Source organism: Aethalodelphis obliquidens, unplaced genomic scaffold (assembly GCF_003676395.1).
Source record: "Aethalodelphis obliquidens isolate GAN/ISIS:26980383/991018 unplaced genomic scaffold, ASM367639v1 scaffold38, whole genome shotgun sequence".
Classification (NCBI taxonomy): domain Eukaryota; kingdom Metazoa; phylum Chordata; class Mammalia; order Artiodactyla; family Delphinidae; genus Aethalodelphis; species Aethalodelphis obliquidens.
Window position 1 is genome coordinate 1,571,225 of NW_020837982.1, and position 20,349 is coordinate 1,591,573.

Genomic DNA, 20,349 nt, shown 5'->3' on the forward strand with positions numbered 1-20,349 from the left:
ATTGGAAAGCTTAGAGGGAGGGCCTTAAGGAAGCTGTCAGAACCAGAGCCCACCGCAGTGTCTCTCGTCCCAGACCTGATAGTTCTGGGGCAGAGAAATTTTGAGTCCCCGAAGCTGAAATACGTCTTCCTTTCTAGCAGGGTTCTGGACTCATCCCTAATCTGGGGCAGCTTACCGGATGCCCAGCTCAGGTGTCACACCTAAGACACCGGGGGGGGGGGGGGGGAAGTTCTTGGGATCACCTGAAAAAAAACAGGGAATTTTAGAAATCACCTGATAAGAAATGTCAAGTAATGCTGACTGGAAATCAGACCACAGCAGGTGCTTTCCACAGCTGCATGCCATGTGGTGACCGTGTTTGAAGACTTTGACTAAATGAGGCTAAAAATAACCAGGAATGTAAAACCCTTCAGGAGTCAGGTCTCTAAATGAGATAGCCCAAGAAATCCACATGGGTATGAGGATGGGGAAGGGGAAGGAGAGAGGGGAGGTATGTCTTTGAGCCACTGGATCAGTGGTCAGAGGATTATCACCTGAGAGGTCGAAGAAATAACACTGCTGGAACCCAGGAGCCTGCTGTTCCCCTTTCATATCAATTGGTTCAACGTTGTGGTACCCATTTTACAGATGGTGAAAAATGTATGGTGCCACGTGAACTCTTTCCGACTGAGGATTCCTAATCTCAGCTCTAATCCAAGTCCAGTTGACTTCCTACGGAAAACAAGAGTAATGAAATGTAGAAATGTCACCGCCTCCTTGTTTCCATCCTACACCTCGGCCCTGGTAGCGTGGTGAGAACTTGTGCCACTCTGCTAAGAAGCAACCTTTCATTTAGTTGTGAAACTGAGACTGGGACTTTCTCTGCAGTGGAAGAAAGAGTAAGGTGACATCAGAAGGAAGCACGCCTCACCAAAGACAAAAGCAAAAGGATGCTTTTTATATTGTGGGAAAATCAGAAAGATAAACTCATTTAGCCCCAAAGAAAATAGATACGCTTGCCCATACAGAGAAACCACCAATGAATATTTTTTACTGCATTTTTCTAGTAAGAAAAACGAATTTGTCCCTGGTTGTAGTAGCTCTGTAGTAATCATCATAATAGTAACCACAAAGGCTTATTAAGTGTTTATACTCCAGACACTGTTGCGAAAGCTCTTTGCCACGGATCACGATTTTTTGATCTTCACAAAATGTGTGTGAAGGGTGATACTACCGTTATCCCTATTTCATGATTAAGGAAACTGAGGCCTGGACAGGTTTAGAAATTTGCCCCCGGTCACACTGCCTGTCAGTGGAGAAGTCAGGGTTTGCTCCGACCAGACTCAGGATGCTTTCTTTAGTTCACTGCCTCGGGTTCTATTATTTTGTCATAGAGACTAAATGGACTGACTTTTAGAATCTTCTCAATTTCCTGTGAAGAGTTTTTCTGTTTTTCATTTGCATTTTGCGCTTTCATTATTGGTGATATTTGGTACTTCTACCCTTTCCTTTCCTCTTATAAACTAGATGAATGGACGCCGAGTTGGAAATCTGAGGTCTGGGTGAGAGTTTCACTTCTGTCGCTACCTACCTAAGTGATCTGGCCCAGTTCACAGCCTCTTTGGGCCTGGTTCCTTCTCTGGAAAATGAAGCTGTAGGATTGTAACGAAGGTCCACTCCTATGCTGAATACCCCCTTTTCTCTTTCCTCCTACCCCTCTTGTCCTCCCATCCCCCCATCTTTCTTCCTTCCTTCTTTCTCGTCCTGGCCACTAGCAAGCCCTCAGGCCCTCCGTCCTCTGCGCTTCTGGTCTTCCGTCTTATACATGGCAGGCAGGCAGGCAGGGGACGTGGTGTGAGAGCACACCCTTGTCAAGAAGCTTGGGGACACGGATAGTAAGGGGATGGACAAGCAGTGTGAGGTAGCGCAGTGGAACACTGGCCATCCTCAAAAGTGTCGGGTAAATCAGCCTTGGCTTTGGGACCTCTCTGCCTCTGCTCTGGTTTTTCCTTGGTCCCCATCATTAGTGTCCTTGTACTGCCCTTCGGCTTCATATCCCAGAGTCCTCTTGGTACCAGGTCATCCCATCCTCCTGTCGTGCCTCATCTGAGCACACTTGTTCTGTATCCCGTTCCCTCAGGACTCTGCTGTCTGTTAAGGAAACAGTATGTCTCATCTTCCTAATGTGCTCACTCAGCATCCCCTCCAAGCATATACTTTATCTCGTCTTTTTTGGCTGATTGGGTCTCCGTTGCTGCGCACAGGGATCCTCTAGTTGTGGCGAGCGGGGGCTACTCTCCGTTGCGGAGCGCGGGCTTCTCATTGCGGTGGCTTCTCTTGTTACGGAGTACGGGCCCTGGGCGCGCGGGCTTCAGTAGTTGTGGCACGTGGGCTCAGTAGTTGTGGCGCACAGGCTTAGTTGCTCCGCGGCATGTGGGATCTTCCCGGACCAGGGCTTGAACCTGTGTCTCCTGCATCGGCAGGTGGATTCTTAACCACTGTGCCAGCAGGGGAGTCTTTATCTCATCTTAAGAAACATCTAAAAATTAAGAAGGCCTTCAAGAAATTATGGTGGTTTGGGGCAGAATTCTTTCATTCTGACCACCAGTGGAGGACCTACTTTTGCTCCAAAGGCTTCCTAACCCTGAATCCAGTGCTTTCATGATTAGGAGAGAACACCAGGCCTCCCATGGTGAGATGGGAGTCAGCACGGCAAGTGGGAGGATACCCCAGGAAGAGAATTTATATGATAACTTTGTCATTTTTAGTTTTTCTTGTAACTACAGAACAAAAAATCATTTGCTCCTGAAGAATATGTCCATTTCATTAGACATGTATGTTTGAAATAGTCCGGAGAAACAGTTTACTTAATTCTGGTTGGCTGGTTAGGATGCCACGGACTAAGAAGCAACCGCCAGCCGCGTCTCAGCCAATTAAGGTTTTCCCAGCTCATCTGAAATTATTGGGCATTCATTTCACTGGTATCTATTTTTTTTTTTTTTTTTTTTTTAGCAGTACGCGGGCCTCTCACTGTTGTGGCCTCTCCCATTGCGGAGCACAGGCTCCGGACGCACAGGCTCAGCGGCCATGGCTCACGGGCCCAGCCGCTCCGCGGCATGTGGGATCTTCCCGGACCGGGGCACGAACCCATGTCCCCTGCATCGGCAGGCGGACTCCCAACCACTGCGCCACCAGGGAAGCCCCTCACTGGTATCTATTTAATATTTAATATTCCTCAAAGCACAGGCTACCAAGCAAAGGAGCAACTTACATGAGGCTGTGAAAATTCCTCTTCCTTTAACTGCCTCAGAGTTCTTTCCAGTTTGTTGATGACTGTGTGGGAATCTGTGGGCCTTCGTCACACCAAGTCAGCCCCTAAAGGGAGCCTGCTCCGCCATCCACCAGCAGAATACTCCTCTTAGGCTGTAGAAACGGCGTGCGTCGCCTGAGCCATCTCCTCCCTATTTTCGGTGCGTTTCCAAGGAGTAGGTTGTTTGTCATGGTTTGGGAGAACGTCACCGTCAGGACGCAGTGACACTAGGGGGAGGCACGCCCATCTGTCCCTAAGGGAGAGGTCCAGAGGGAATAAATAGCCTGCTGGCCAGAATGTTCTAGATGTTTCCCTGCTTAAAGCAGCCCCTCAAGGTTAGAGCCTCTCTCAAGGCCGAGTTCTAGAATTCTCAGCTTCCAGAATGGAGGTTTGGTCTCTTCGGTCAGTCCTTTAAAAGACAGTGTGTTATCTGTAGGCCTTGCTGAGCAGAGGGGGCTCATTCCCTGCCCTGTGTTCTCAGCATCTTAGCCCTTCCATTCGCTGTTTATTCTGCAGCTGCTGGGAAGATGAGCTTTGCCAGTCATCTTTGACTACGGTCAGGTCAGAATTCTGGGACGCAAGAGTAATCGCAGTTTGCATTTCTCATTCTTATTCATGGTTTTTCTGTCACTGGCTGTGGCAGGGGCTGGATGAGAAGACTCCTCCCATACCCTGGGATGCCAGCGTGGCTTCCCAGATGGTCCCCAACTACTTAGGACTCTTGGAGTAGACACAGCGCCTGTCCAGAAAGAGAGACCCAGTTGTATGGGTCAGGAAAGGGCCCTCCGTTCAGTCGGAGACTGCGCCCTCTCGTTCCTGCGAATCCCACAGCTCGCAGAGCAGTTGGGAGCCAGCCCCCGCCAGCCCACACTGCCCTGTCAGCAAGCCTGTTATTCATCAACATCCCTCTTTATTTTCTTACCAAGTATGATGCTCCAGACCCAGGCGAGATGTGTCATACAGGGGGGACTTCACCTGGTGGATAAGAAGGCATATGTTCCTGCCCACGCTCTGCTGAGTTTTCAGAAACTTCCCGGACACACCCGTTGGTCTTTGTTTGCCTTCACGGCGAGGCCTTAAGGCATCGTGCTCCCAGGATGTTTCTGGGCCCAGTCCCTCTTACACTCTGGAGGCTGGTCTCCGGAAGTCCTCTCTGCAGATTTCACTTGTGCGCCGCGGCCAGCCATCGCCCTTGCCTGGGATGTGGCAAGTCCCATCATGGGCTCAGCAGTTGCAGCGATGATTAAGGCCAGTTTCTGCCCTCAGAGTACAGTTTCATGAGCTTTTCCCTGTTTGTGCTGAAATACAGTTTGAGAGAGAATACCATGGGGTGGGGCTTCAAGTACCCCCCCCAAAAAAAGGCACACAGATTGATTTTCTTTTTCTGGAGCAGGCATCTGAGCAGGAAAATTGTCACGTGTGGCAAACTGCTGCAGGACGGTTCCCGTGGGCCTTGGTCTTTAGGGTTTCCGCTAATCCTATTTCACATGTCTGCAGGCTAGCCCTTTCTCCTCCCTTTCCTTTTAACTATTTCTGGCTAATTCACAGCCCTGTTTTTTTTTTTTAAAAAAAAAAAAAGGGAGGAAGGAAGGAAGGAAAGAAAGAGAGAAAGCAAGCCTATTTGTCCGGATAGTCCGTTTCTTGATGTTTTTGTCTTAAACCAGTCACAGACCCTTAGCTAACCCAAATCCATATCCCCATTCCCTTTTAGCAACCCAGTGAGCTCATCAATATGCCAGCAGATGATCTAAGCCCCCAATTATCACCTTCTCTAGAAAGACAAACAAACAAAAATAGCCGGAAGGAGGGAGGGCGGATTGGAAGCGGGTGCACGATAAATGATGCATAAAACTACAGCCTAAAAGGGGCCTCCGCCGCCCGGCCCCTCGGTGGGCATGCGTGTGTGTGAGCGCACATTTTCCACCCGCCGGCCGAAGCACCCCAGCTCCGGGCCAGCGGCGGCGGCATTTTAATGTCAGATGGAATCGCTAATGCCCGCGTTGCCATGGCGACCGCGGGAGCGGCAGAGCTAAAAGCCGCTGCCTGGGCCCGGCGCCGCCTCCCCCGCGGCAGCCCACCCGGGCGGTGCAGATTCGCTTTGTCTTACTCGCTCCCCGCCTCCTCCCTCTCCCTCTTTCCCTCTCTCTTTCCTTTTTCATCCCCCTTCTCCCCCTCTTCCATCCTCCCTCCCCTCCCGGACTCCCTCTCCTTTGCTGCCCCGCCCCCACGCTCCCCGGCACCAGCCCTTCCCGAGCTGCCGCAGGTCCTGGACCCCAGGCCTCCGCTCCGCCGCAGGTGCCAGATCAAGCAGCCCGCTCCCCTCATCCGGAGGCATAGACAGGCCCGGGGCCCGTTTGTTATTCTTGGGGACCTTAATGCCTCACTTGAAACCAGTGTTTTAAAAAGAGGATTAAGAAAACAGGAAGTATTGTTCTTCCCGCACCTGGACGTCTGCCCTAAGGCACATGGTCTGCCTCTCCGACCCCGGCCCGCCGTGGTCACCCTGGCGTGAGAGGACCGGCCGAGGCCCCCCGTGGCCGCTCGTTGCCCCCCGCCGCTCCCCAGAGTGACTGGAGGTGACAGTCATGGAAATGCGCATGCCTCGTCTGGCCTCGGAGAGAACACAGCAGCTATGGCAGTTCCTCACCTAGATGGGGTTCGCTGCCCCCAGAGCAGAATTACCAGGGCTTCCAAGGCCTGAACTCCTGATTGGGGGCGGGGAGCGGGGGGGGTAGTGTCCTGTACTGCTATTAGCATCCACCTAAGCTGGTAATGAAGAGCACTGAGACCATAGTAATGACCCCCAACCCGTAACCCTTGTGTCATCCATCTTTGTCCTGGGGCAGCATAGCAGCTCTAATGGCACTGGCTTAAAATGTCAGATTAGCTCATGGTCTAGCTGATGCCCTCATCTTCGAGGAAAAAAAAAAAAGCAAAAAGAAAACAGATTTGTGCCACTCTATTGGAGTGTCTGTAAAAAGGACACACCATGGTCTAATTAGATTTGAAAAATAAAAGGCATTTTCTAGACACCAACGGTATCCAACACGTAGTTAGGTCTTTGGTTTAACACTCTGTTTTGGAATGACTTCTTCCATGTTCTGAAGGCTACACCTAGTATTTAAATGATGAAACACTGATTAACAGCCAGCAACCTTGGCCCACTCTTACTTACCATGGTCTGGAGTCAGTGGCTCTGCAGTATCATCTTGCTTCCATAACATACCATGGCCCGTCACTGTCATTCCTACATCTGAAATGAAAGGTACGCCTTGAAGGTGGGTAAAGGCTGGGGTTCTGCTTTAGAGTCCCTGCCCCCCAGTGAGTATACATGTATGTGTATGTGTGTATCGGCTACATTCACACAGAACAATGCCTGCACGGACGCACACACAGTAAGTGGAACTGCGGTTGCCTCTAGGGAACACTTTCCCCAAGAGTAGATGAGACTAGACTACATCCCCTCACTGATCCCAAAGCATTCTGCACTTTTTACGTTCAGAGCTCTTCCCAGAATTAGGGATAAACAGTGATAAACAGTGATGAGTGTGTAATTCACGTTTACGTACGTCTCCACACCGGACTATAAGCTTGGTGAGGGCAGGAGCAACACGTGTCTTTTATGCCCCTGTATCTTCAAGGGCCAGCACACATTCAGGACTTAGTATGTATCTGTTGAATAAAGAGAAGTGGACAAGAAGGAGGGTGCTGACAGAGTGATGGGGCCTGGGGGCTGTCCAGAGGGTGAGCAGGGGTGCCCATTTCCACGGTCCTCTTGTGAGCTTAGGGGCCCCCCAGAGACTCCACCCTTCCTGTCCAAAGTACCTCAATAAAGTTGTTCTAAGTAATTCTTGTGTAACTAGAATATGTCTGAAACTCATCAGAATAAAAAGCTTGATGAATCAGTTAAATTGTAAAATAAGGGGATTTTGCCTTTGTCATTTGCCAAGCCAGTTCCTGAGCAGCTGACTGGAGCACTTACCCAAGGCAAGGCAAGGCAGCGCTTCTTTCTGTTCCTTCCCAGGGAAGGTGATGCTTTGGTGCTCTGCGGCAGGGGCTCACAGGAATACTACCCAGGGCTTTAAAACACGAACAGGGGCTTCCCTGGTGGCACAGTAGTTAAGAATCCGCCTGCCAATGCAGGGGACACGGGTTCGAGCCCTGGTCCGGGAAGCTCCCACATGCCACGGGGCAACTGGGCCCGTGAGCCACAACTACTGAGCCTGCGCGTCTGGAGCCTGTGCTCCGCAACAAGAGAGGCCGCGACAGTGAGAGGCCCGCGCACCACGATGAAGAGTGGCCCCCGTTTGCCGCAACTAGAGAAAGCCCTCGCACAGAAACGAAGACCCAACACAGCCAAAAATAAATAAATTTAAATAAATTTTAAAAAAAGAAAACACTAACGAACATCCAAGGGCCCACATGCAGACGGGCTGATCAGAGTCTGTCCAATAAGGACTGACCACTGCTTTGCAGATGCTCCTCTGACAATTCTGGTGCTCAGTCAGGGTTAACAGTGTTGCTCTGAGGGCTCCCAGAAATGGAGGTTAGGGGAAGCAAGAAACTCACCAAACCCAGAGATTCAACTTCAGCTGTGAAGCTGACGCTGATATACTCTAGGCTGAACAAAGAGATGACTGGCTTCAGCCCACTTCAGGTTGTTCCAGCACTACTCACAGAACCTCTCTTTGCCTTAAAACGCCTGCAGGGTCCCCTCCTTTGACAGTCGTTTAAAAAAAATCAGCAACTGTCTAATCAGGGCACGAACCATTTTTCAGACTTGCCCAGGCAGGAGTGACCTAAATATTACTCAGGGTGTCTGACTTCCAGCCCCAGAGGAAGAGTGTATTTGGTTTGATTGTTTTTATGCTGATGAAGTTGAGCCAGTAATTCAAGGTCCCCATAGGGATGGCTGAATCATTCGATGCTATGAATTAGTTCTTCAGACCGAATGCAGTGGTGCAGAGCTATTATTGAATTACTCACTTTTCAATAGCATCACTTATGCGCTCACTCAGTCTAATTTGTTGTGCCGTTTTTAATTGATGTGAGCTAAAATGAGCAGAACTTGGAGGGTTTGGTGGGAGTGGCCCAGCCCATTTATAGCAGCCAGGTATGAAGAGTAGATCTCTGGAAAACGTGACTAACCCATTTCCGAGCCAACGGGCATAGAGGCAGACTGCTCTGCTCTCTCTCCCAGGTAACCCTGCAGGCAGTAAATAGAGCCTGTATTAGAAGCCACGAAAGCTGTAAACACACACAGCAGGGAACTCTGCCCAAATTGCCCAACAAGGTATCAGGTGCAATTGACATTCCACTAGAAGTGTGTCTTCCGCAAGGTCAAGGCAAATTTGGCAAGAAGCCACATGGGGACACTTCACGTTGAAATCTCTTAGGAAGCTGAGGACAGGGAAATAAATGTTGGTCTTGGGCTCTTCAATCAAGTTAGTGATTGTGGAGAGAACAGGAACCCTTCAGGTCAAGCAGGAGAAGCACCAGCGTGGCCTGGGCAAACCCACACTGTCTTTCCCAGACAGCAGGCTCCAGCCTGGATCCAAACAACCCGTTTCTGGGAACTTAAAATCAGAACTAAGATGGATAGCGGTCGAGTGGTCTCAAGTCCCCTACAGGGCCTCTGATGTGTATCCCAGCAGCAGCAGCATGGTGAATGGTCTCTGTAACGTGGAATTCCCGGGGAAAGTGGGCCTGGAGCACCGCCACTGGTTCCTCTCTCATTATAGGGCCAGAAATAGATGCCGCATCCCAGGAAAGGGGAAGTAAGGCTGCATGGAATGTTTCATCTGTTGGAATATTGTTCTGCGCCGCCTGACAAGATTACTGAGTTCTCAGTCCTGTAGCAGCAGCGTTGAGTAAGAGTCTGAAAATTGATGCATTATGTACTTGCTTAAAATAGCAAATGCAGAAAAGCAGAGCTGCTAAGAAGTGTGCAGAACATATTGATGGAAAGGCCTACGTTGCCTCTGTCATCACCAGCATGAAAGGGTGTATCGGAGCAGGGGGCGGATTTTCCATCAAAAGCATTCGTGTGGTAAAGGCTTCTGTACCACAATGAGTCAGGGGTACATTTTTTAGCTAACATAACTGAGTGCAAATCCTTCTGTTCTCAAACAGGTGGTAGAAAGTGAGCAATTTGTTTCTTTTCATCTCAGTGCTCTGGGTTGGTTCATGAGATAGTTGCTTCTATTTTAACCTTGTTGAGTTCCCCCTTCGAACAGAAATCCCCAGTTCCTTGCTACCTAATCAGATATTCCGCGCCGTGGATCACAGCTGCCTGGATGGGCAGCAAGGTTTAGTGCGAGTGAGGTGGAAAGTGTCATCTGCCCCCCGAGAAGAAAACATCATCTTTTGTCAGCATAGATGGGATTTTAAAATACTCAAGAACAAGTTAAAAGGGCTTTCTGGAATCGACAAGCCTTTTCACCAATATGGCCCTAGGAGATGGCACGGTTATTGCTTAAGGGGCTATCCATGGTCAAGCGAAGAGGCCTTGAGACACAAGGGCAAGGGTCCCTTCAGCCCCTGTATCAATTGTTTAACCAACATTCTAAACATAAGGATCTCCTTCTTTAAAGCACTTGGCTCCATTAACAGACGTTGAAGGGGCACTTACTCCGAGCCAGGCATTGCCCTAGCCCCTGTGCCTATGTAGTTGTCCTTTTTTTTTTTTTTTTTTTTTTTTTTGGCGGTACGCGGGCCTCTCACTGCTGTGGCCTCTCCCGTTGCGGAGCACAGGCTCCGGACGCGCAGGCTCAGCGGCCATGGCTCACGGGCCCAGCCGCTCCGCAGCATGTGGGATCTTCCCGGACCAGGGCATGAACCCGTGTCCCCTGCATCGGCAGGCGGACTCCCAACCACTGCGCCACCAGGGAAGCCCTATTTTGTCCTTTAACTCTCACCAAAACCCTTTGGAAAAGCATTACCACTGTTTATTATCCCAGTTCAGGAAACCAAGCTTCAAAGGGTAGGTGATCACCCAGAGCCATACAGCTGGATTCACACCCTAGACTGGCTGATTCCAAAGGCCTGTTCTCTCCACCAGGCCCCATTGTCTCCTGTCTCGATTAAGCAACATTCCTAGAAATACACAGAACCTGGAAGTCCCAGTCCCCGTCTCCTCCCTGCTGCTGCTGCCAGCTGCAGTGTCTGACTCCCGGGTGTGTTATAGCCAGAGTTCCAAAGGACTGGTTAGTATCCACGAGAAATCACTTTTTCCAGGCTCAGCAAGCAGTTGGATGTACAAACCGCCCCTACGTGGGAACTTGAACTAACTGTTCAGTAAACCATAATGTGCTGATTGTTGTTGGACAGTGACCAGTTTCCGGTTTCCTATAGGTCACCACAATTCTAGAGAATGTGACCTTTTATTTGCAGAGCAAGAATTAGGCCTTTCTTTTCCTCCCCAGCCCCCTGCCTTTATAATTTGCACTATTGCTCCTAGGAATACTGCTTTTAAAGTTTGGACATTTTCAGATAAAAATTGCTGGAAAGAATGGTGGGAAAAGTATCAACAAGTAGACCATTGATGGGCTTCCCTGGTGGCGCAGTGGCTAAGAATCCGCCGGCCAATGCAGGTGACACGGGTTCGAGCCCTGGTCTGGGAAGATCCCAAATGCCGCGGAGCAACTACGCCCGTGAGCCACAACTGCTGAGCCCTCGTGCCACAACTACTGAAGCCCGTGCGCCCTAGAGCCCGTGCTCTGCAACAACAGAAGCCACCGCGATGAGAAGCCCGCGCGCAGCAACGAAGACCCAAGGCAGCCCAAAATAAATAAATAAATAAATTTATATATATAAAAAAAGACCATTGAGACTTCCCTGGTGGTCTAGTGGTTAAGACTCTGCGCTTCTACTGCAGGGAGCTCAGGTTCAAACCCTGCTCAGGGAACTAAGATCCCACATGCCGTGGGGCGTGGCCAAAAAAAAAAAGAAGACGACCATTGAATAAAAAGTGAGAAACGTTAAGGAGTTTAGGGTGCATGAGAATGGTACTCGGGCTGCTCACTTGCCATTTTAACACTGAGCTCTCAAATTGGAGGCTTATTTTCTTAATATAGCACGGAATCAGGATAATATTGTAAATACTTTATAGCAGAATTTGCTTACAAAATAGGTTTGGGAAACAATTTTGATATATGATCTCCCCACTGGATCACACAGTCCTTTAAGGGAGGGAGAACAATGAGGTATATGTTCCCCAGTGAGTCCTCATAACATGTAGCGAAACCCTTTGGATCATTTCCAGAGGAAGTGAAACTCAACATTGTCCAAAACCAAACTCACTCTCTGTTTCCTTCTCCATCACCCACGCTGACAACCTAGAGATGTGGAAGACGCTACCTTTTACCATCTACGTTCAGTGGTCACCAAATTCTTGCTCTGAAGCATCTCTCAAACTTGACCTGTGTCTGCCCTGTTAACAACCACAGCCCTTTCTTCCCTGATTTAGTTTCCTACCTGGTCTGCCTGCTTTTAAATGCCCCCATCAGTCTATCCTCCACACCACCTGTTTCCTATCAATTTCATGTATTCGCTCATTTATTAAATAAGCACCTACTTTATGCCAGACACTCTTAGGCACAGCGATAAGGAGGAGGTCCCATTCCCGTGGAGTTTCCCTTTAGGAAGGGGGTGGGAGCCATAGGAAGACAGACAGTGAAGAAGCCAAGAATCAAATAGGTCAGTTTCAGATAGCGGTAAGTGCACGGATAAAAACAAAGTATTATCTCTCTTCTCCACTCAAGGATCCTTAAGGGAGTCCCCATTGCTTGCAGAGTTAAGCCTAAACTCCTCGCCTGTTATCTACCCCAGCCTCTCTCCCACCACAGTCTCCAGACACAGTTGCATCCTGAACTACAGCCCCACGCTTGCCGTTCCCTGCATGTTCTCTAAATTTCACTTTTAGGCTTCAACAAGGTCATCTCTGTTCGTCCAAGTCCTCTTCACCCTCCAAGGGGCAGTTCGTCACCTCCTGTCTTTGGGTTTTGGAGATCTGGGCTGGGGAGGCCCAGGTAGGCTGCTGGGAGGAAGGGCAGCTAGAGCTTGAGGGACGTCGCTGGAGGGAGGAGAGATGCTGGCCAAGCTGGGCGAGGCCGCTAGGCGGAGGGTGTGCCTGTTGCCCGGGGATTCAGCACCCTGCCCCGCGGCTCTGGCTTCCTCCACGCGGGTGGGGAGCAGCGTGAGGAAGAGAGATCAGGTCACATTCCGGACCGGGGTGCTGAGAGCCCAGTTTATTCCCATGATGCATCTGCATTTCAAAGCCTCAAGCTCCATGGCCCAAGAGGCTGCACCCAGCAGCAAGCAGGCAGAATCCTTCACTCCCCCCACCCTGTGCTTCCTGAGCGCACCCTGCAGCCCTTTAATGGTGCCAACTTTCACGCCTTACGTAGTAGCTATTTGTCAGCAAGTCGGCCTCCCTCCCCAGACTCTGAGCGTCTTGAGAACGGAGGCTGTTTTATTATCTATCTTCTATCCCAGAGCCTTAGACTCAGATATTTGATGTAGGACATGTTTCAAGATAATGCCGAGGAATTCCTGAGCTCATGGCAAGACTTCTTCTTAGTTCCCAACCCTGTTCAAAAGTACCATCATTAATCTTATTTAAGCATTCTTTCATGACTCTCTTTTCAGTGTATATGTCCCCTGTGTGTGTGTAGCTGCAAACCGCCTGAAATGCCCAGTTCTCGGATGGCAAAGACTGGGGTCCTACAAACTCCCCTGTGCAGTGGGCCACAGCCCCACACACATAGAAGCTCAGATGCTTCTTGATGATGGTGAATAGAACAGGTAGATACAGGATGGTATTCCAACAAACCACTAAAAATCATCTGTTCAAAGGAAGATGTGGGTCCTGGTTTGTGTTCAATCCAGGCTTATTTAACACCTTCATTAATGATGTGAATAGAAAATAAACACCAATGTTCACAGACGGAGCTAACTTTGGAGGTACTGTTAGCAGAAGTATCAGGATAGGAGGAGCAGAAATGTAAGCAGGAAACAGCCAAGATGGAAAAAAAGAAGAAAAAGAAAAAGCTTAACACAGCAAAGAGAAAAAAAAATCTCTCAAACAGATATTTTTTGATAAAATAAAGCCCCAAAGACAGTAGAGCAAATCACTGAGATGAGAAGTTGAAGGGAGACAGAGAAAGAAGGGAGAGGTGGGAAGAGAGAGGAGGTCATGGAGGGTGGGATGGACGCAGAGGACCTGAGCTCAGGCTCCAGAGCCGACACCCTCTTGTTGGAGGTGACGGGGCAGCGCCCTGAGGGGACACCACCCCTGCCCGTGATGCCGCTCGGTCCACAGCTGCCATCCCATTTGTTTTGTGGTAGAGGTTTGGTTTGGTGGTGTTTTGTTTTGTTGCTTCTGTTTTCTGTTCTTTCCTCATATCTGAGGGAGCGGTGGGTTTGTTCTTTTAGTTCAGTTTTGAAAGGTTTCATTATCCCCGGCATAAAGCATCAATTTGGACATTTTGGGAGGGACAGAGGAATGCAGCCTGTAAAGAGTCCAGATTCCAAATATATAAAGCCAAGTGGAGCGTCCTCACTGCCTTGGTCTCTGATGTTGGTGGAAGGGAAACAAATCCAAGGGCCGAGCAGCAGTCACTGGGCCTCTCAGGATGGGCTCAGCCCGGCCACGTCCAGCACACAGAGGCCAGGCCCGGGTCCGCCTTGCCAGGGGAGGGCCCCCGACGCACGAAGAATAGGAACCTTCTGGTTGACAAAACCAGAAGCCAGGAGCCTCCAGAGAGCTACAGGCCTCCTCAGGGACTCCAGCTGGAAAGTCAAGATGCCAGTGTGCCGGGGAATAGTTTAAAAAAGTACCTGAATTCTCCAAGCACCAGGAGAGCACCCCTTCTTTGACAGCCTGGAATCAACCAGGCCTGGAAACACCAATGTAAAATGTCATAAATGCCCAGGAAGCGAACGACAAGTGGTGACAGTGGGGGTCATGGCTGTGGGTCAGGATGCCCCAACCTTAACACCATGACAGCAGATTCCAAATGCTATTTCCTGACTCGTAAGCACCAAGTATTAAAGAATTGCACGCAGCAGAGGTATTGCCCCACGCTACAGCTAGACACGTCCGTCCATCTGAGGTCTAAATGCAGTGGGGCAAAAAAATAAACCTAAATAAATAAACAAATGGAAGGGGGCTTCAATGTGTCACTCAAGAAACAGACACCACTTTGCAGCTGTGCAGAACTCCTCGACCTTGCTAAGCTTCTGTGCCCTCATCTATGGCGTGGGCATCATGACAGTGCCTCGCAAGGTGTCAGCAAGGATTAAATGAGATGATACATGTAAAATGTTTAATACGGCGCCTAGTGTGTGGAAAATTCTCCATCAGTGGGAGATGATGATTGTCAAGCTCCCCTCCCCCAATCCAAGACCCCTTTTACAGCTACACAAGACGCGCTGCTAAGTAGCACCAGCCATGGCCAGCAGACGGCTAAGTGATCCTGGGGCGTATCTGTTCATATGACTCCGGGTGTTACTGAGAAACATGCATGGAACCAGTGTCTACTCATCTCCATTCAACCTCAAAAAAAAAAAAAATGACAACACGTTCATTGATGTAATTCCTGGAACTTCTTCAACCTTGCGTGTATGTTTCCAAAAATCCATGAGTCCAAACGTTTGTCATCCTACGAACATTTTTGTTTCCCTGAGAACTTCATTAGCAATGGGGCAGCAGCACCTAATATGTGAGAGTTTGGATTTACCAAGCAGAGTAATGATCCACTTTGCAGAGGGTTCTTTGGCTCCCGAAAAGCATCCCTGGAACAGTGAGCATCCCCAGGGCCTCTTCATCTGCCTTAATCACACTCTGTACCTCAACACACCCTTGCACAGAGCACAGTGCCAGGAAGGCACCTGCTCCCCAAAGCCCAGCCCCTGCTCACCGATGGCGCCAACTCACTTCTCAACAACACTGCTTTGAAGATGCTTGACATTGCCCTCAGGTCTTCTGGTTAGTGTCCGATGTCGAAGTGAGTCCCAACTGCTTTCTTAATTACGTCTCTTTCTGTGACAGTTATGGAACTCCTATTCCGTATCAGATGCTGCCCTAGGAGCTCTTGATCAGGGGATGAAAACTGCTCAGAAGCACTTAGTAAGTAGGGAGCTCAGCTAACGATTATATCTATGACTGTTTTAGTGGCAGCGTGCACAGAGGTTAAGACTTGGACTCCAGCCCGGGTGTCTGGGTTCAAATCTGGCTCCACTGTGTGACCTTGGCAGGTACTTAGCCTTGTTGGGCTTCATATCCTCTTCTGAAAATGGAACTTACTTCGTGCTGTCATGAGGATTTCATGAGTTGCTGTTTGTAAAGCACTTTGCAAAAAAGCATACAAGGATTTCCCTGGTGGTGCAGTGGTTAAGAATCCGCCTGCCAATTCAGGGGACATGGGTTCGAGCCCTGGTCTAGGAAGATCCCCCAAGCTGCAGAGCAGCTAAGCCCGTGTGCCACAAATACTGAGCCTGCGCGCCACAACTACTGAAGCCCGTGTGCTGCAACTACTGAAGGCCACGTGGCCTAGAGCCCGTGCTCCGCAACAAGAGAAGCCACTGCACTGAGTAGCCCGTGCACAGCAACGAAGAGTAGCCCCTGCTCGCCACAACTAGAGAAAGCCGGTGTGCAGCAAGGAAGACCCAATGCAGCCAAAAATAAATAAAAAAATTTTTAAAAAGCATACGGTACTTATTATTATATTCTCCTTTTATTTGATTTCTATTTGAATTGCATTATAGTCAGAGAAGATAGTTTCAGTCAGATGCTAATTCTTAAGTATTTATTGAACCACCTTTTAGGGTCTGTTACCTATTCCAAGTGTACTTCAAAACAACGTGTGTTCTCTAATTGTTGGGCGTAGTTGAGCACACAAGCTTATGAATTGGGTTCAAATCTATGTTATTAATTGGGTTCAAGTCTATGTTCTTTTAATATCTGTAGATCTATACGTTTTGGGGAAAAGTATATTAAGATGGTTGACTATTTGCAGACATGTCGTTATATCTTTGCAGAGCTCACGCCATCTCACACACACGTTTTTAACTTTTATTTTCTGGAGTGTATCTTCCTGGTGAACGACTCCTTAATAAAGGAGACAGTTATCTCACGAGTTCTCTTCCCCAGCCAGCTTTCTTGTGATTAACATTTGCCTTATGGACCTTGTTCCGTTCCCTTAACTTTTCTTTGTCATTAGGCTCTAGATGGGACTCTTGCAAATAGTCTTATAGCTGCATTTCTCAGTTCAATCTGAGATCTCCCTTTTAACAGGGATTCACATCCATGTCAGTCTGTGTTTTCTCGTCCTCATGTTTCTTTGCTCCTTTTCTTCCCCTTTCCTCCCTTCCATTAAGTGAAGCAGACTTTCTTCTCCCCCTCCCTTCCTTCTACTTCTCTGGAACGTGTACGCGGCCGTCTCACGGTCTCATTTACCGTCCATTGCCATCATTCCGCAGCTTGTCTGTGGAGCCTGAAGTTCATCGGCCCCCCTACCCTCCTCCCAGATGAGACAGGGACCTTGAAATGCTTCCCTGGGGCCACACCCCGTCTCTCATGTTGTTCTTCTCCAAGATGTCGTCCAGCGTTGGTTTAACCCCCGCCCCCCGCAATAGCCATCTTCGTTGCTGCTGCGTTTACAGTGAACACTTACTTAGATTGACCTGCACGTCTGCCTGCTTGTCTGCTCCCCACGCGTCGCCCACACCACTCTTTTCCTCTGGATCCATTGTCTTTCCTGATGGACGACGACGGGTCCTTCTTCACCTGAGAGCTGAGCTTGCCCGACTTCCCCAGGTTCACCCTTGTTTTGTCTGAGAAAGTCTCCCTGTGGCACTCGCACTCAGGTGATGGGTTGGGGATAGAATTCTAGGTTGACGGTTATTTTCCTTAAACCCTTTGATGAGTCTGTGTTTTCATTTTCCCCCCTCATATTTGATGAGAAAGCCTGTTATTCCTTTGCAAGCAATGTCTCTTCTCGCTCTGGGTGTTCTTCAGGTTTGCTCTGCCTTTGGTGACCTGCAGCGGATCTGCTTTTCAAGAGGTCAAGAAAGCTTGAGGTTTCCGGTTTTTACTGAAAAACCTTTGTGTGTGTGTATCTCCTCACGCCATGGTTCCGTGCCCTTCTGCCAGGCTGGGAGGCAGACTCCTGGTGGGCTTTCCTAGGCCGGGCAGCCTCATGCTGACCTCAGGCCTGGTGCCCTCGCAGTGGCCTGCACGTCCTGGGCTCGGCATTTGCTGGCCTCCCATCCCCTCCTTCCTCCTGACTGCCGGAGTTTACCCCCCCTTTCCTGCAACCTCCACTGGGGAGTTGTATTCACATCGGAGACACTTGTAAGCGGTCGGGAAAGCTTGTCAGCTCCGATCGTGCTGTTGGAAGCAGCACAGCACCATTGCCTGCTCAGAGCTTCGAGAGAACTGGGGACACAGATGAACACCCAGCTCAGCCTGGGGGTGGGGGTGGGAGGCGGGCAGTTTTGGAAAGCTCCAGGGAATGACTGAAGAGGTTTCAGCAGGGGGACGACAGGATCTTTTTCGTGCCTCTGATGACACTGTGTAGGACACGTTTGAAGTAGGGTGCCGGGCAAAGCGAAGACAGAGGAACGGGTTAGGAGGCTACGTCTGGAACCAGGAAAAAGGGGCTGAGGTTCTGGGCAGTGATGGTGGTAGTGGAGAGAGAATGAGAAAGTGAAGTGAATAGAACTTGGTGCCCTGACCTGGGCAGAGGAGGGATCCAGGCTGATCCAGGCTTTCTGTCTCCGTGATGGGTAGATGATGCCACCTCTCCCCGGGACAGGCTTGACAGGAGGAGGGAAGCAGTTTGGGGAAAGGGCCAAGAGGATGAGCTCAGTGTTGGACATAGGAAGACTCGGCCGTCTGCGGCACGTTCAGGGGATTTGTCTGGTCGGTGGCTGCACATACGTGCTTGGACCTCTTGCTGGGACAGGGGACACTGGGTAATTGTCATTGAAACCACAGCATGGGTGACACACTGTAGGAGAATGTACAAAATGAAAAGGACTAAAGGTAAAACAATATTTAGGGAGTGAGGAAACAGAAACATACTCCTGCATGATTCCTGCTGCTTCTTGAGGTCTGACATGGCCCCTTCTGGAAGCCTACACCGGCCACCCACGCTTAGGTGGCCCCTGTGCGTATCTCGGTGTTTGTTAAACTTTGCCCATCCTCTCAGTGTTGACGGGTGCCTTGAGGTCGGGGCCTGCATCCCACCCATTTTGTGTTCACTCTCTCTGGACGAAGCCCACCTCATTGTGGGCGCTTGGTAAATACCCGCCAAGAGAAGGAGAGCGGGTGGGGGAGGGATGGGTGATGGGGGCCCAAGAGAGGAAAGCCCTGGGGGAAGGGGGTCCCTGACCCGAGGGCCAGGAGGGTTGGGGGATGGGCGGGGGTTCCGCCCACTGGGCCAGGAGCCTGCGCCGGGGGCCTCGCGACGAACGTGCTGCCTGCCTAGAACCATATAGTGACTGGAGTTTTATTTTCTAAATAAAAGTGGTGTCACCCCATCCCTCACCAGCTACAAACCCAGAGAGGACTCAGTAGATCGGAGATGCAACGCCCCCCCCCCCAGGATTGCTGGCCTCTTAGACTCGCTCTAGAAGTGACTGTGGTCGAAGTGTCCATTCGACCCTGACAAAAACAGAAGTAGCCCTTCCTAAAGGAGGATTTTGAAAGAGCTGCCCTCTGTGATTTGACAAGAACAGAGGGACTTCCTTCTGGAAGGAAGCGAAACACACGGGGAACAGCTGCAGACATGGGCGGGCCACTGTCCTCAGGGAGAGCTGGAGACCCTGCCCTTGTGTCCCGGCGGCGTCCAGGTGGAGGGCCGCCTGTCCTGATGACGCTGGGGTTTATCGTGAAACACTCGCTCCGCGTATCACCCCTGGGAAAAGCATCTGTTTACGACCTGCCTGTGCTTGGTGCAAGGCAAGCTTCCCCACACACACACATCCTGCGACCAAACACAGAGAATGCTGCGTTAGTGCCGAAGGCTCTGGAACTGCTGGCCACTCCCCCAGAGGATCCGTGCACCGGGCCGCTGCACTTCACCTCACTCCCATCCCGGTTCCCTTTCAAGTGTTAGAGCTCCAGGAGGAAATGCCACTGGAATGCCATGGAGAAAAGAGGGTGGGCTCAAGTCCCAGGCTGCCAGGGGTAAGAGTCTTCTGCTGACCAGGGGTCTGTACAGGAGGGGACATGTTCTGGGCTGCTTCAGCCCCTGGAGAGACTTGGGATGTCCCACCCTGTGCAGGACTTTTCAATGCGCGGCTGCACCAGCACGCCCGCGGATTTCTCTGATGAGCAGAGGACTGGAGGAAACGGAAGCAAAGTAACTTGATCAAGGCCATTTGCCTGCAATGATAGCTTGGAGCAGATGAAACAAGATGAAAGTCCCCGAATTCCACAGTTTGCTGAGCCACTAAATCCTGTAACAGAAGATGGGGAGGAAAGCCCCTCCCCCTTGCGGCCAGCCAGCCTCCATCGCAGCTGTCACCCGCAGCTATAAAATCTCCTTTCTTTTCTTGAAAAAATAAGGAGGGTGCTCTGGTTCCGTAAAGATTTCCAGTGTGTGAAGCGCCAGCAGGAGATGTCACCGGACCCCCTGGGGTGTCCACCCCCTGTGTGTTGCTCGGGCCCTGCCACTGCTCTGTCTCCAAAATAGGCACAAGAAACCCCTCATTGGCCTTAAAACCATTTTGGTTTGAACTTAAAATGGGGAGAAAAAACATGGTTTGAGGGCAAGTTCTTATTTTTCCTTTAGATCAACCCATTTCAAAAAGATTATTGCGTGGACTTCCCTGGTGGTCCGGTGGTTAAGAATCCGCCTTCCAGTGCAGGGGACGTGGGTTTGATCCCTGGTCAGGGAACTAAGATCCCACATGCTGCGGGGCAACTAAGCCTGCACGCTCTAGAGCCCGCGCACCACAATTAGAGAGAAGCCCTCACGCCGCAATGATAGATCCCACGTGCCGCAACTAAGACCGGACGCAGCCAAAAAAAAAAAAAAAATTTTAATTAT

At 50.2% G+C, this 20,349-nt stretch overlaps 1 protein-coding gene and 1 non-coding gene across 2 annotated transcripts in view; both read left to right on the top strand.

The window, feature by feature from the left end:
* MYO1D (myosin ID) overlaps positions 1–20,349 on the top strand; it is a 355,995-nt gene that overhangs the window by 327,750 nt on the left and 7,896 nt on the right. The gene's annotated exons all lie outside the window — the stretch shown is intronic.
* On the top strand, positions 11,123–11,195 carry TRNAR-UCU (transfer RNA arginine (anticodon UCU)). The gene has a single exon. It is a non-coding gene; the product is annotated as a tRNA-Arg (tRNA).